An 18,497-nucleotide genomic window follows, 5' to 3' on the forward strand; every position below is an offset into this window, starting at 1 on the left:
CCACTTACAACACCAACTGCTGTAAACAAAAACAAAATTGGTAAATATTCTGTATAAATAAATGACTTAAATAAATTTGTATAAAAAATATTTATCCAAAATTACTGGGGAAGAGGGTGTTTTTTTGCGCATGCTCACTGTCGAAACATGGAGACCTGACATTTGTTAACTTTTCATTACTTGATCAGGAATGACTGTTGCAGCTTTTTGGGGAAAGTTTCAATATAATAATACCAAGAAAATTTTGTAAATGACAAAGGGTTCGAATTTATCATCAGTCAGCGTTCATAAAGTCCCCTTTTACATACCCCTTTCAGGCCCTCACTTCGTATGAGTTTGCTTACTAAATATATATTTGAATTATGTAAAGTTTTCAGCAAAGGTTAAGCTTTATTTTGATACCGACCATTGATTTCAATTTGCAGAAATAAAAAAAGTTACAGGTAAAAAACCTCATTTTTTGTTCGGGTTTATCATCAGTACCAGTATAGATAAGTTACTACTGCTAAAATTAAATCTGTCGCTAAAATACTGAAAACGTAATGAATATCATTGATTTTCAATTTTTTAAAAATGGCGGACTGAAAACTTTCGTATTTGCGCAAATTGACTCAACAGCAGCATAAATAAAGAGTGTTTCTGTCCAGTGGCCAGTTACTGCTGACGGCCGGCCAGACCCGAACCCGCTCTAAATTATAATGCCGAAAGACGCTGACGCCAGGGCAAACAGGATAGCTCTCCATTCACTACTGACACTAGTCAAGATAAAAATGGCTGTGACTAAATACAGAGTTGGTGCGCTCGTGATATAGATCTATTACAGACTCCGGTATATACCGGATTAACTAAATTTGAACAAAAATACCTTAAATGTATATATTTTGTAACCATGGTGATTCTTACCCTAACCTTTAGTCAATATATTATGCACATTATACACTAAATGCATGCGGACATGCAAAAAAATGAGTAGTATTTTTGCCGTGCGTTCCATTTGATAATAATTCCGCGCATGCGCCGAACGGCTGCACCAACTCTGCAATGAGAAACATTCGATAAAAATTGGACTACTTCAGCGAGCATATTAAAAATTAGACAGCTTAAACTTAACTTTCAACTAAAACAAAGAACCTTGCTTTATTTTGCAACGTTTCAATCATCAATGCTGTGCTTAAGCCTTTGTGCTGGAAATCTACCCTTAAATTAAATTTTGGAGGGAAAAACTCTCTTCTGAACGTTATACACCACTAAAAGATCGGTACTACGTCCGTCCGTCCCGTATTCTTCCTTGTCCGGAGTATTTCTACGTACCTACTCCTATAGGTTACATTCTACCAATTCAATTCCTTATTTATTTCATATTAATAACAAAACATTCAGACCTCATTTTCAGCACTTTAAAGCATTGCCATGATGGCAGTGGCTACGATTACGGTACCGTAATCCTAGCCTCTTAGCCTCCGGTTCTAGGATTACGGAAGTTCCGTATTCCTAGACAACGCTATGAGGTTAGGCTAGGATTACGGAAGTATTTTAAGAGGCATAAAGTATATGTTAGGACACGCATAAATGATATTGTAAACTTACTTATTTCACTTAGTTTTTCATGCCTGCCTTATTATTTCGTGTTTTCTTTCTGCCGTTTTGGGGTAGTATAATCTTAATGGAGGCGTGCGAAAATATTTTATGAATTATAACCATATTGTATGTTATTAAAGACCATTTGTGTTGACTTGGTGAAAAAAAATGCAGGTATATACGAAACATAAATAATTCTATAAAGATTATACTACCCCAAAACGGCCGATCGATAGCACGAAATATAAGTGAAATTAAGGGAAATGAGTAAGTTTACAATGTCATTTATGCATGTCCTAACATAAATTTGATGCCTCTTAAATACTTCCGTAATCCTAGCCTATTCTCATAGGGTTGTCTAGGAATACGGAACTTCCGTAGTCCTAGAACCGCAGGCTAGGATTACGGTACCGTAATCGTAGCGACTGCCTTCAATGATATGAAAACCATGCATATATAGTCATTTAGTATAACATGTCTTCTTATCAAACATAGAAAAATATTGACATGTTATATTGTATATAAGAAAAATAATCTGTTCTGAGAAACATCACCCTCTAAAAATGCCCCCATGAAAACAGACGTTCAGCAATTACACGTATGTAGTCATTTTTCGCAAAGAATAAAACTTATTCCAGGAAATTTACAATGAAAATGGTCTAGATCTTTTCTCAATACAATAAGCGATAAACATAAGCCAGAAATTTAACTGCCACCTCCTCATGTCACTCATTATACCAGATTTCATCCATAGCATCGAACTACATTTTGGACTACTTCACATGTTACACTGAGTAGTCACTTCCGGTTTGGTGTAATCCGTCCTATAGCGAAACTTCACAGACTTGTTGTTCCGGTCAGATGATTTTTCACGGAGCAAAGAGCTATAAAAATATATTTTATAGTTCTTTGCACGGAGTTATTGCCCTTTGACTATTTCACAGTGCATACAGTAATATACTGTTATCGTTCAGATTTTCTCAGCAAGCACAATTTCGAATTTAGCCGCTCTTCATAGGATTCTTTACTATCAAGAGAACATGTGCATAAACTTATTTTATTTAAAAAAAAACACACACACACACAAAAAAAAAAACAACAATTTAATCTTAAAAAATATTAAACAGATGCATTATGCTGTAAATTCAAGTTAACTTTAGCCTTCTCCTATAAAACAAACTAACGAGTTTGTATTTTAGATGATACTGGCGAGTATCTTATTAAACCATGGTCTAAAATAACTAATGAACAACAACTCAATGGATTCCACAGCGCACGTACTATAGAAAATAACAAGTGTCAAAAGTTCGCTGAGTAAAGGAATAAAAACACAAAATAGCCAAAATAAATATAATCGCATGTTGATGAATAGACAGATCTCGCTGGTTTTTCTTTTCATTTTCGTGCTAAGATTACATGGCAGGTACATTTCTGACGTTTGGTCGTATTTCATCATGAAATTATTGCACTTCTGAATTAATTACTCATCATACAAACTAAGGTCACTTACTACACTACATTATTTATGTACAATTAAGGGCATGTGTTTTTGAAATTAAGAAGTATGTGTTGTGCTTCGAACATGATTCTCACTTTCCTTTTCATTTTGATTCAGAATCAACATTGTTACGTTTATCAAATCTGTGAGAAGATCCTTTGGAAACAGTACGCAACCGATCAAAACAATTTGGATTGGTCCATTCTGTTACGAAGGCCATTTGTTCGTAATATCTATGTCTTAACCGTCATAGTAACGGCAGAGTATCAATTCCATTGTATGCTATCTAGTTAAGACCAATCTCTACCTGAATAGTTTTCTAAAATAGAAAAAGCGGAAACTTCAAAGGTCGCTCAACACGACAGGAACGAAAATGTTGCAAGCTCGATTTGATTGAGCCTGTTCATGGACGGTAGTGGAAATGCATGCTACCGTACACGCCCTCTAGCCCCGGGTTGAGCAGAACTCAACATTTACACATGTTAAAAGTACAAATGCAGTTTAGAGACATCCACAGATGTATTCAAACGGCGATGCAAATGAAACCTTCAATGATACACGTGTTGGGGCGTTTAATTCCATGAAAAGCGGCGTTTGGTTCCCAGATAAAAAAATGGGTTTGCCCTAAACAAGAAAACAATGGACAGAACTAAACAAACTGGAATTTAGAAAGGGGATCTGTGGTTATTGAGCCTGCATATCACAGGAACTGTCAAGCAGTTCTTTTTGTTTCGCTCGTTAACGCATGAGAAATGTTTCTAGTTATATGTAATTAGTTTAGTTTTAGGAAAGTATCACGTTCTTTTAGATAACATTAACGAGTGATTTGAAAATCACATGAAAGTGTCAGCTTTCTGACACGACAAACATATAGGGTGTGAACTGTCCATCCATTCGTCATTTCGTGCGTCCGTCAAACTTCCTTGTGAACTCAATTGCTCCTATAGTTTCCATCTATTTTGAATGTAACACCAGTGTTGATATATTTTCTGGTCCTTTATAATCATGGAGTCCATACAACATATGTGCAATAGTGTTCGCTTAGGCGGTGTTAGGGGACGCGTGAGAAGTGTTGCACATTTCATTACCTCTCATGAACAGAGTCAATCAAACCGAGTCCGCTGTTATTGTTCTTGGTTGCATTCTTTGCTTCCAAAGGATCGTTTTACAGATTTATTGGTATACATCATCAACTTGAAGTAAACATTCAGTTAAAATGAACTTATACATTTGCAGCATGAAGTATACATTACAAGATTATTTTCAAGGAGCATGTATCATACAATGTTGACATCACTCTCGTTAATTTCTCAAATGCTGAAAAATACATCTTGAAAACAACTGAATATATACATTCACTCAAAATATAGCTTTGAAAAAAAAAAAAAAGATTTTATTCCCTAGATTTTATCAAATGGGCGCCGTCTATTTGACGGGAAAACTGATCATGTTAAGTGTAATTTTGGTCTTTCCGCGGAATCGCAGAAAGGGTCATTTCATTACTTTTCTTCCAATAATGTTCCGTTCCAGGCGAATCTTTCAAAGGAGAACAAAAAAAAAAAAACCCTCACCATTGTTGTTTGCCTCCGTTCTGTAGTGTTTAAAGTTTGTATGAGTTTACAAGAGCAGTTTTATGTTTGACATGACATGCCTTACTGTTGCGTGTGCTTGGAACTCACCTGGCCATTGTCACCTTATTTACACTGTCATGTGACTTTTGGACAATGGGATTAGAGTGATGTTAAGTGCGCACTATAAACCGTTTTGAGCTTCCCAGTGTTAGTTTTACCACTTACCACCCCTAGGCGGTATCCCACTGTGTTCCTTTGTTGGGTTTGTCTTAGTGTCTTTGCTTTGTATTGTCTGTGCGTGTTTTGATCTTGTGTTCGCGTGCTGTGGGATGCCTTTTGAGGATGATTCATTTTTAAGAATGTAGCTTTACCAGTAGGATATTATCCGTGTGTATGCAGTCCATATTCATACTTTCCTTAATTTTTGGTATAGAAACATTTTGAACAATTTTAGTAGAATATCGGATGAATTCGAATATTGAATATTGCAAGAATCAATTTTTCAGTTTTACAAACAATGTGTGTAACATTAAAAATTTATTTTATTGTCAGAAACAATATCACACAGTTTAGTGCGGTCCAAAATAGCGGTTTTAGTCAATTCAAATGAAATAATTACAGGGTAGTTCTTAAAAATTAAAAGCACTTGTGGATTAACACTTAAGCCATGCTATACCAATATTTCTTCATACATCTATGCAGTTGTTGTATATCTAAAATGTAAAATGGTGTATGATCATTTAGTTTGAAGGTTCTTGAGAAAACACTTACTTTTCACATCATTGTCTTACAACTAGGATTGACATAATGCATCGTAAAGCCAGGATAAAACCAAGTTATACGCATACCTTTCTCTGAGTTTGTATATATACATTGGAAGTTACGGGCTGTGTTGCAGTTCTTTTTACGTTTTCCTCATTGAAATTCGGGCAGCATGTGCCTTTCTCCGAACTAATTAAATCACCATAAACGCTCCTAGTAATATTTGACTACTAAACTTTTATGGAAAAACATTACGTTTTGGCGATGCAAAGAGTATACGTACAAAGAATTTCGAATTGTCTCCTTTATCATTCCGTTAGGTTGATAAAAACTATGAAGATCTTACATGCCTGCTTATGCAGGACAGGATGTAGCTAATCATTTCCCTACGGAGATGATCTACTGGGATACAAGTTTGTTTACCAGAAATATGTGCCAAAAATTCAGTTCCTTATGCGCTTTAGAGGCTAGAGAGTGTAGATGGTAGTATGTGATACCACTATGAACAGGCTCATTCAAACCGAACCTGAAACATTTTATTTGTGTCTTGTTGAGCAACCTGTGAAATTTCTTTTTTTCCGTTTTCATTTTAAAAAACCGCATCAGTACCAGTAAAAGCAAAATATCGGGCACGAAAGTCCAAAATATATATGCACATGTTCACTTAATGGTCATGATGTACACCAAGTTTCATTTTAATTGGATGGTAATTGCTGGAGAAGTTATGGACTTAAAGCTCTAATGAAGTTGCAATGTTTTGCGGTTCATAACGCATAAAAAATCGGACACGAATGTCCCGACAGTATGCTCATGTCCACTTCATATTGAATGAATATACAAGTAAATGATTCAGACGGACAGACACTATATGCCTCCTGGGTCTTGGACACCAAGGACATAAAATAATGCGTCACGAAATCAGCCAGAGAAAACCGAGTATCTTGTAAAATTATAAAACTTTTTCCTTTTCTTTGGCTTATTTTGGTCGTTCTTTGGTCTTTTTTCTGTTAAAAGATGAATTTGTCCAGCCTAATTTGAAATGCCATCTGTTTACTGACGTCAATGGACTAATATTTTTCATAGGCTTGGCTTTGATAAAGTAATCTATATTTCTCGGCAACAGAAATTATCTGACTCTATTTCCAATTAAGAGCTTTAAATCTGATACCACATCTTCTTGGTTTAGATCTCGGGTGATTATTAAAGTCCTATAAACAAACAAACAAAATATCAAACAGGGAAAACTTGCTTACTGAACTATTTTTAGTGTTACAAAGAAAGGATGACAAAAAAAAAAACTTTTAAAAGCGAGGAATGACTTTTAGGCACTGTGGATGGACCGATTTGATTCAGTTTGCATTGAAGATTTCGAAACAGAATGAGAAATATTTAATAAACTCTTCATTTCATCAAAAGCATTGACGAAACGTCAGATCCTGAAACTCAGTCCTAATTTGCATCGTATCGATATTCGAAAAAATTTTCTATAAAAAAGTAACTGCAGAATGAGAAATATTTAGCAAATCTTAATTCATTGCAACAAGTACATAAAGCAATTTATCATATTATGCGTTACATCAAAAAAAAATAAAAAAATAAAATATAATAAAATAAATAAATGTTAAATCCACACGTTACATAAATGTATGGTTAATTTTCTGTTAATACGTATCATAAGCAAGACATTAATATTTTTCAACGTTACAAAATACGCTAGAAACAATTTACTAAAGATCAGAAGAGGTAATATTTAATCAAACGAAGTTTTGATGAAAACTTACGGTACCATACTTTGGTACGTTTCATACAAACTTTGTCATAGGAATTTGCACGCGTTGTGTCATTGTCTTTACATTAAAGAAATCTGATAGAGACAGGAAAATTGGGATGCAAAAGTTAATAGTTATGAGCATTAATTGTTATATGCAACTACATGCTGACTGTTGAAATACTTCAATTAATAAGCGAAATATTTTCCCATCTAAATTCTTCTTTATTCCTGACAAAATTATTCCACTGAAGTTACTTATATATGCAAGACAGTCCTGAACAGCACAAACTAACAGTACAAGAATTTTCGAAGGAATAAGTAGTAACTGTGTGGTTGTTTTCTTCACACCATTTACTTTCTTATTTGTCAGATTTTTATGTCGACGGCAGATTTATTTGGTTCTTGTCTTCGCCCATGATTACGTAATGTGCCAGCATTATAAACTTCTTTTATTATTAAGTAGTTTCCCATTTTGTTTCTGCTAGTTACAGACCTAAAAACGTAAGTTCGGCAAATATCATTTGTGTCCTAGGAAACATGCGAGGCTATCATATATGTTTGATCTACTGACTGGTCAAAATGTTTGCGTAGCGGTTAAACTATTTTCTATTATAAAAATGAGTAAAATGTCAGAGATATGATAAAACGTGGTAAAAATCTTTTTGTTTAAGCAATGTTTTGAAATAACGAAGAATGAAGAAAAGTTGGCCTATTCATACAGAGCAGACAGTATTAAATTGTCATTACGACAAAAAAAAAAATGGTAGAAACTGTGGACTCGATTTAGAAATAAAAATTTGGATGACTTTGTACCAAAGTTTATTTTCTGCAAAATGGAATGCATTGCAAAACTGTATAAAGAGGATGGTTACAATGAATTTAAACATATGTAAATCTAATTGTAGGTCTATAACGTTCTTCGATTCATATCATTTTACGCTATACAGCTCCTTGTTTTCTATTAAGATATAATTCGTCAGTTTAATTTATTCAGGCATTCCTCAACTCGTTATGTATTTCGTATTTGCTGACAAAGCAAATTTCCAGTTACTTTCAACGATCTGTCGAGATGGACCCGAAAAGTTATAAAAATGCGTACGAAATCACTGAACTATTATATTAATTGTCTGTTAGCCACGAGACTGCTCTTGTGGACATGGTTTTGAAGATACGGAACATTTCTTTTAGAAATCTTGCAAAATATGTGTATAGTGCAAAGAAAAAACTTACAGTTATTGCTGCTTCTTAAAAATGTGTAATATTTATAATGTGTATTGTAATTGTTTGTTTATTGTATATTTTTTCAACCTCTTGGCCGTATTTATTTATTTAATGTGATTGTGAATGGCCAAAGGTATTGTATAAACTTATTTGCCAATAAACTGAAACTGAAACTCTTTTTTTTTATTGTAGCCATTATGCCAATGCTCGTCGCTTGTTATTTATTAAATGATTTGTTTCATCATTCAATTTTGGCAATCCCAGAACTTTCAAACTAATTTTATTTGTATAATGTAATGTTACTAACAAATAAAATAGATCAAACCATGTCAATTTCGGTTCATTTGACGTATATCTGAGTTAAAGAAAGTTCAGATGTGTGTTTTCTACATTTCTAGAATGTTATTAACAAGCTTAAACAGTTACATGTTGTCATATACTGTGAAAACATTAATTTTCTTACGGAACTAAATTTCATGGATTGCTTGATTGAGAGTGCACGAAATGATTTCCCAACAAAGAAGGAAAATTCCAATTCATTTTATGTATAAAAGTTGAAATCCAATAATTCATATTCCTGCAAAATACAGTTTCGACAAAAACAACTAAATTATATGATTTCAATTAAGAGTTAAATTTTATTACACTATCAGTCCTACATGAATTTACGAACTTGCTGATTGCGTAGTAATAACCCTGTATTTCCTTATTTTGAATTTGGATTTTAGGACTTAAATTAAACTATTTGTGAACATGTTCTATCTTCAAAGTACAATAGCCACTATACACTATAGCTTTGAAACACTATTTTATTGTCACCAACAGGTCAGTAAGTGAGCCAAGAACCATCACTCTTTTCTTGTATATTGCCATTCGTCAATCACTTACACGTTGGTGTTTCTCTTCTTTACAGCAGTCATAGCCTATTTCTATGTTGGTGCCGCGCAACAATAGGAGGACACAACTAAGTAACATTCTGTCGTTAAATCATTCTGGCGACAGCACGAGACCACAACAAATTACTTTGCCATTGTTTCGCCTTTCGGTTGACACGGACAGAAGAGCCTGTATTGCTGACTGAATATCATCCTGATAACTAGGCTTAAAGAAAATATTTTTGTTTCTCTACCACAAAGGATAGGATCTTTGCTCGGTGAGGTACTAAGAGATGTGTACTTCCATTTACCTCTGTTATTTGAAACTTCGCGTCTTTTTAACTGCACCTGTCAATCAGAGGGCAAAACAATGACAAAACATGTTGTTGTTGTCTGCATGCTGTCGCCCCCAACATAACAGAACGACAACACAACAGAATGCTATTTCGTAGTGTTGTAACATGACGCCCATACCAGCACAATATAGAATGACAAACAACAAACGTTGTTAAGTCATTTCCTCGCGTTGTTGCATGACGTCTCTGTCAGCATGAAGACACGACAAAATAAGGCACCAACACGACAGAAATATGCGGTGTCGTTTCTCAACTTTTGTTTGGGTCTTTGTACTGTCGTTCTGGTGGGTTACCATGACGAATGCACTAGAAACGAGCCACCATAATAAACTTCAGATTTTAAAAGCTGAATATTTTGTGCCAAATTCAAAAAGACGTATATATTGTTATGCTTATTTATTCAGTCAGCATTTATACGTTGATGATCTGTGGTGATGAGATGACTCTTATTGTGCTGAATCAGTAGGGTCATGGTCGCTGCAACTAAAGACTAAAATTGCTTTCCAGTCATTAACATAATATAAACTAATTGGATAACACTCGACCCTAAAGTTGATAGACTTTGTAGGACGATTGCTAGTGGTCTAAAGATGACAGTAAGACGTAGCGATTGGGGGTGGGCTTAAAGATCAAGGTTACAGTGACCAGTTAATAGCTAGAGTATGCTTTAGCCTACAGCTATCAGATTTCTAATGATGACTGATAGCGGTCAGTAGATGACAGCTAATGTTTCGTTGGTCAATATGAATATAAACGAACCTTTGGTTTTAGGTTCATAATGTTAAAGGTCAAGGTCAAGCATTATTGTTTTCAATCAATAGTTTTGGGGCGTGTTTGCCTGCAGTTGACACACTTCGTTAAATTATCACATGTTTTCACTAGATGACACATATATCACGTTTGGAGGTCAAAGTCACGGCGATCCCTGAGACTAACATGGTTTGTGATAAAAAGATGGAAAACCATTTTCTATATGAAATATAAAATAACAGAAAAAAAAATACAGATAACCAAGTCTTCTTTTTCTTCTTCGTACGCAACTACACTGTCAGACCAGTAGCCTCGATGCCGTAGATCCTCAATGCCTCCATACAGTTTCTGGTTGATTGATGTATCTATCGGCCAAGCCGCAGCTCGCTTTTAGTCGTGCCTTTTACATTTCTGGAGTACATGCTCTGTAGTCTGACCTTCCTCACCACGTGGACATGTTAGTGATGGTGCTATTTTGTATTTCTTGTACATGTGAGCAAAGGAACATAATTTTATTTTGTTCATATTGTAAAATTTAATACACGAAGACATCTACTATTGTCCAATGTTTAGTTGTTCGATTCTTTGAAAGGCTGGCGTACATTTTATTCATAGTCACCGTACAGTAAATGATCGTTTTAAAAGAGCGGATTAATCAATGGGTCATATCTCTAGAAATTCCTTTTTAAACAGGCTGTTTACCAAACTTGACCTAGATTCTATAGTGATACATTATACGTAAAAGTATGGTTGAGATTAATGAAAAATCCTCCAGTTACTGTGTGGACACTGTCAAATTAATTTGATTTTTTTTTAGAATTATAGGAATATAACTAAAGAGCGGCTTGAGCTCTGACAGGTTATCGAACATGGCATAGACAGTATGCCCATAAACATTTTGACCCAGTTTGGTGAAGTTAGGAGAAGAAATGCAAAAGTTACTAAGTGGACACTGTATTTTTGAGTAAGTCAAGGGCCATAACTGAAATGATTTGGCTTGTTATCAAACATGGCCGAGATTTAATAGCAATAAATATTCTGACCAAGTCTGGCAGACTTTGGATAATAAGTAATTAAGTAATTGAGCGGACAACTTTGCCCCAGCAGGTCTTCCTATAAAAGGTCCCGTTTCAAAAGCATATCAAATGGATTGTTACCATAATAACACTAGAAAAAAATGCTTATTTTCTAGAACATTGTTTCTGATGTCAAATATTGCACTTATTAGTCCATAAATGAATGAAAATGAAAATATTTCTGAAAATAATATGGCGAAAAGGCTCACATTTTCACTATTTCATTCAGTTGCCAAGTAACGAGGTGTCCATAAAAAATTGGAAATTTTCAGATTTAAATGTTTTCAGAGTGTTTGTGGTGTGCACGTCTGCGTGCTGTAGGTTTCGTTTTGGGGAGGCTGCGATTTTGGTACGTGGCATTCCCTGTTTTTGATATTTGTCTTTGATTTTTATATCCCTTAGTTAGGGTTGTTCTTCTTAGTTTGTGTATTTGTGGATTAGGTGGTATCTTAACATTGATATTTAAAATGAATAATAGAAAAAAGAATTTGTTACATGTCTTGCTTCACCCATTTAATTTAGTATACCCCCATGTCACTCTAGTGCGATCGTACACAATAGCACATACTGCGAACATAAACGTCATTTAAACAGTAGATTCGAATAATGTTTGTTTGGTATATATATTGATTTGGAAATTCATAGGAATGTTTTTAAAAAATTGCAATCCAGCGGTTTTGCGGCCCAGAAGACTCGTGTATTCATTATAAAACGATAAAGAAAAACTTACTTCATACGGTAATTAGACGTACTCAGCTCGTCCGTCTACCATGCCGCCATACCCCTGGATAGAAAATTTTAAGAGTAGCTAAAACATTTTACATGTATGTATGTATTTAATTTTTTTCTGCTTTATTAAGTTTTAACGTTTTGTACTTACGTTTTCTTTAAATATTTCGTGTATTTATTATTTTACTAAAAAACGAACCTTCCGTGCCCCGAGACCGCCAGGCCGCTGGGCCGCCAAGCCGCTTTGCCACCAACTTCAGCAAGATATTTGGGTTATATCAGGGAGACAATTCAATCATAACATAACTGATAATCAAATGAAAGAGTATACTTAATATTTCTCTTACGTTATGTTGCCCTTTTCTCCGAACATTATTTCGTACATACAAATACAAATACAAATACATGGCATTTATATAGCGCAAAAATTATAAAATATTCTATTGCGCTTTACAATTACATAACACACATTTAACATATATACATACAAAATATGAACAGGATTCTAGAACTTAGATTTAAAGATTTGGACATATATAAATACTATTTTTCACCACTTCTGAATATTTTGTATTTTAACAAGACTACACTCATTGTTCATAAAACTGCCTAAATAAATGTGTTTTCAGTTTTGATCTAAAGCTGGCTTCAGACTGAATGTTTTTCAGATAGCTAGGCAGATCGTTCCACCATCTGGGACCAACGACTGCCATAGATCTGTCTGCTAGTTTTGTTCGCCGTCTAGGGATGTTAAAGTTAGTGTCACTTTGTGAGCGAAGTCTGTATCGTTGTCGAGTAGGTACAAACATTTCCCTCAGATATACTGGAGCTGTACCATTGATGACACGGAAGACTATTACTAAAACTTTGAACATGACTCTAGCCTTAACTGGAAGCCAGTGTAATTCTTTCAGAAGTTCGGTACTTGGTTTTTCATAGGAAACATTCTTGACTACTCTAGCGGCATGATTTTGGACTCGCTGTACTTTATTGATTTGGTAGGCTGGAATTTCTGTAAATAAACTGTTGCAGAAGTCAATGTGAGAATGAACCAATCCATGCACTAATGATTCAGTTGACTTCTGTGTGAGATGTTTCCGTATAGCCCTAAGGTTTCGTAACTGTACATGAGCTATCTGACACTTTTTCTGAATGTGATGGTCAAAGTTGAGTGTATTGGTCATAGTTACACCTAGGTCTCTGACGTGATCGACGCATTTTACGTCACACCCACCAACGTTTACACTTGTGATGTCCAATTTCGCTAACTGTTGTCTTGTTCCATACATAATAATTTCAGTTTTAGACTGATTCATTTTCAGTTTGAAGGTTGTCATCCATTTTATGATTTCATTTAGACAACTGTCGAGTTGTTGAAGAACAGTTGTCTCATTTTGAGAATTTCCCGCTTGAATTTTTAACGCAATCTTGTGGTCGTCCGCGTATCCATAGAGATCAGCTGGATAGTTCTGCACCACTCGGTTAAGAGCCGATATATACAGGGTAAAGATCACAGGTCCGGCACAAGAACCCTGCGGGACACCAAACCTTAGTGGCTCCGTGTCAGATGCTGACTGTTCGACTAAAACTTTCATTGTTCTGTTCGTGAGATAAGATTCTATCCATTTCAAGGGAGTGCTATGTATACCAAAGTCATCTTGAAGGATTTGAATCAGTATCGGGATATCGATGGTATCGAACGCTGCACTCAAGTCGATCATGACCACGATTGTTATTTGATTTTCATCTATGGTTTCCAAAAGATCATTATACATTTTGACCATTGCTGTTTCAACCCCATGATATGTTCTGTAGGCACTTTGGTAAGCTGGGAGGAGATTGTTAGCTTCAATATGCTTGTTGATTTGATTTAGTGCAGCTTTTTCAAGAATTTTGGAGAGGAATGTTAAATTTGACACTGGGCGATAGTTTTGCAGTTCAAGTGGGAGACCTTTCTTCTTCAACAAAGGTTTTATCACAGCACTTTTCCATTCATCAGGGAACACACCAGATAGCAGTGATCGATTTACAATTTCTGTCACAACGGGAACAAGTTGTGAAAAATGCTCCTTTAATTTCTTAGTTGGTATCACATCAAGTTCACAAGTTGTAGATTTTGATGCATATACAAGTTTCAAAATATCGTTTTCGATATTAGATTAGATGTATTAGATGTTTAATATTAGATGTAGTCTTGCGCCAGGTGTAGGCTGCAATTTTTTCTGCTCTGCAAAATTGGATTATTTTGCAAAAACCAGTGATTCTAGAGATTGGATTTTTGACTCAGTTTTTAATAAACTGGTAACCAACATTCTGCAGAATTTATTTTGTGGAATTATCATTGGATTTACGAATAACTTTGATGTAAAACAATTGTAATTTGACAAATATTGGGGTAACGTTTCAATAATTTCGGTCAGTTTTGGTGAACAACATCTCACTCGAAATTATGGCTAATCCGTGTACAGGTAGACAATACAGTAGAGACCAATTACTGGATTATAGAGATGTGCCTAGGAGGTATACAATACCGAATAAAGAAACATTAGCTTTGTTGAAAAAGTATAATCTTTTGAAATACAGAGGTAAACGAGCTGGTCGCCCGAGGATAAAATCTAAAGCTGATATTCACTTGACAAATTCGACCCAAATTAAACTAAATCATACATTTATATCAAATGCACACAGAAAGAAACAACAGGAACGTTCAAATTTGATCCAAATTAAACTAGATCATTCATTTTTATTGAATGTCCAAAGAATGAAACAACTGAAACTTTCAACTGTGAACATACGGTCTTTTTTTTACCTGAGGAGAGTTCTTGTTGTATTAATGCTTAACTACCGTATCCACAAATGAAATCAGTCTTTGAAGTAATACTTGAATGCTAAATTTGGACTATGATGTATTATATAAAGTTGTGCTTGTGAAATGTTAAATTGGTAAGTAAGCACGTATTGGAGGGTCAAAGCGGACGTGTTCTATGTAGATAATGAAGCACTTAGAACCATTTCGTTCTCATCCCTCGATATGGACAAAGAAGAAACCATATCTCTCCGACTTTGGGTAGAGGTTAAAAGCCGCACGCAGTTGATAAAAATTATTACAGACATCCTCTGTGTAGTAATTTATTTGCTTCGTCTATCCCTTATCGTGTATCTTCAGGTCAGGAAAAAGCATACCTATCTCCGTAACAGCACTTGAAGACATGTGGCGTGCCAGGCAAACCGGGGTGTGGACACGCCCTGAAGCTTTGAACAGCCCCCCAGCTATGAGACTAATAATAGCCCCTGTGTTTTCAATGTAGGTTATGAACTCGGAACTAAGGGCGAGGTAACCCCGAAAGAAACCAAGAGAGTTGGAGATAGAGGTGCTGGACCATTGGCACTCACTTAACGAACCGCAATCTTTCATTCCACAACATGCAAAGAGAAGAAGGAGTAACACACCAAGGAGGCGACAGAATTGACAGACGAAAATGAGACATCATGACCATGGTCAGGAGCAACATCAGTGCTGTCCAAAACAACATGCATATGGATGACCCCGAATTCCAAGTTCTGAGCCTCAGAAAGAATGAGTCCAACTTCAAACTTGTGAATATATACTCTCTAAGTGCCAAAGCTCTTTCTCTGGACAAAAGTGCAACTGATGAAGCCAGGTTCATCATTGTAGGAGACTTTAACAGTCACTCACAAAGTTAGGGATATGACAATCTGGATAAACGTGGAGAGGAAGTGGATACAAAATTGTAACAATCGGAACCTCATCAATAAGCCGGACGATCTCCCAACCTATTACTCCAGAAGCTGGCGAACAACGTTAACCCCTGACCTTGCCTTATGTACTGATGACATACACGGACATGTCAAAGGGATGAGCAACTAGGATGTAGAGACCATCGCCCAGTCCATCTTACTATGGACCATATCCCCAACATCAAGAAGGTCAATTGAATCTTTTACCAATGTCTGAGTGATGAGCTCTGTAAAGACATCAGAGTGGAAGGTAGAGACTTCAACCGGCTTGTCAAAGACTTCAACGCCAGTATATTAAAAGCAGCTTATAGCGCCATTAACATGGGAGCAAGAAAGGTCTATAAGCCCTACTGGAGTGATGGGATGGAGAATATTCAGGCAAAGCTAACAGAAGCCAGGGAGGAAGCAGAAAATATATAAATAAGCGGCAAACACTTTTGCCAGACCACGTACCTATCGCAAGAGATAATGGACGCCATCCAAGAGCAAAATGTCGTTCTTACAGCATGGATTGATCTGCAGCGAGCGTTCGACAAAATCTAGACTGATGGACTCCTCATGAAACTGATCAGCAGTGGAGTAGGTCACATACTGAGGTGGATTACGTCATACCTCTACAACAGGAGAGCAAGGGTCAGTTTAGAAGATGCCAGCAGTAAGAAGCTCTTGTTGCATCTTGGTGTCTCGCAAGGCGGAGTCTTATCCCCTAAGCTCTTCCTGCTTTTCATCAATGACCTGGTATCTGAACTACCGAAAGGAGTAAAGGCTGCACTCTGCGCTTACGACCTGGTGTTATGGTGCAAGGAAGAACATGCCACAAAAGCCACATACAGGAGGCAAGAAGCCATAAACAATCTTTCAGCTTGGGCTGAGGATTGGTGTGTCTCGATCAATACAGAGAAATCGTCCACTACACTATTCTCCTTGTCGTCAAAGCAGAGGGCGGGCAAAATCAAGATGGGAAATACTTCGCTGAATGAAGCAGACGAAGCAATATACATTGGAGAGGCCTTTGACAAACGGCTATCTGGAGACCTCATATTAGTCAAGCAAAAGGAAAGGCCCGTAGCAAGCTTGCCATGATGCGTTAACTTGTTGGAACAACGTGTGGAGCAAATGAGCACATATTCAAGACGGTATATCAGGGAACAGTAAGACCCAATTTAGAGTATAGTTTGACTACCTGGTCCACCACTGCCAAAACTAACCAATAAGCTCTAGACAGACAAGATTCAAAACGAAGCACTGCGGATCATGACAGGTACTGCAAATTCTACACAATTCACTTCATGAAGAAGCTAACAGGTATACAGCCGTCACAAGGCAGGGGACATGCAAAGATCCTGCTTCAAGCAGAGAGGTTCAGGTCTATTCAAGAACATCCCATTGAAAGCCAAGCTGGAAGGCTACACCCAAACTTGACTCAAGTGTAGCAGCTTCGTTCACGAGGCAAAGAAACTTGATCGAGAGTTCTAAACTGAGCTGAACATACCAACGACTCCCTTGGGTATTAAGATATCATAAATAAAATTACATGTATTATTCTAGGGAAAGATCTGTCTTAAGTGCCTGTGAGACTTGCTTTCCGATATGAATAGTTGAATATGGCCACAGTAAATGAAGGGGAATATAATACCAAGTTCCGATATGACTAGTTCAATATGGCCATAGTAAATGAAGGTGAATATAACACCAAGTTCCGATATCAATAGTTCAATATGGCCACAGTAAATGAAGGTCAATATAACAGCAAGTTCCGATACGATTAGTACAGTATTGCCACAGTAAATAGAGGTCAATATAGCACCAAATTCCGATATGACTAGTTGAATATGGCCACAGTAAATGAAAGTGAATATAACACCAAGTTTCGATATGACTAGTTCAATATGGCCACAGTAAATGAAGGTGAATGTAACACCAAGTTCCGATATGACTAGTTCAATATGGCCACAGTAAATAGAGGTCAATATAGCACCAAGTACCTATCTGACTTGTTCCATATTGCCACAGTAAATGAAGGTCAATATAACACCAAGTTCCGATATGACTAGTTCAATATGGCCACAGTAAATAGAGGTCAATATAACACCAAGTACCTATCTGACTAGTTCTATATGGCCACATTTAATAGAGGTCAACATAGCACCAAGTATCCATCTGACAAGTTCTATATGGCCACAGAAAATAGAGATCAATGCACCAAGTACCCATCTGACTAGTTCTATATGGCCACAGTAAAAAGAGGTCAATATAACACCAAGTTCCGAAATGACTAGTTGAATATGGCCACAGTAAATGAAGGTCAATATTATAAGATTCTTTCACTGGTTGTAGGTGCAGATGGGAATATCCGGCCTCGAGGGTAACTGTTTAGGCGGTAACGAGGCTCCCTGCCTCGTTACCGCCTAAACAGTTACCCGAGAGCCGGATATCTCCATCTGCACCTATAACCAGTGACAGAATCTTTTTCTTGCATACCGATTTCAAGAAATAATAACAAAAATAAAATCAATCGAACGGCTTTCTTTTTAGAACTATTTCTTATAGC

General features: G+C 36.2%; 1 protein-coding gene across 1 annotated transcript in view; it reads right to left on the minus strand.

The window, feature by feature from the left end:
• The window catches only part of LOC123529484 (forkhead box protein J3-like), a 68,694-nt gene extending 67,458 nt beyond the window's left edge, over positions 1–1,236 (minus strand). Inside the window, exon 1 of the mRNA XM_045309833.2 lies at positions 1,132–1,236. The gene's annotated coding sequence lies outside the window, so the exon portion shown is untranslated. The remainder of the gene's footprint in view (positions 1–1,131) is intronic.
• Between the last annotated feature and the right edge of the window lie 17,261 nt (positions 1,237–18,497).

Source organism: Mercenaria mercenaria, chromosome 13 (genome assembly GCF_021730395.1).
Source record: "Mercenaria mercenaria strain notata chromosome 13, MADL_Memer_1, whole genome shotgun sequence".
Classification (NCBI taxonomy): Eukaryota; Metazoa; Mollusca; class Bivalvia; order Venerida; family Veneridae; genus Mercenaria; species Mercenaria mercenaria.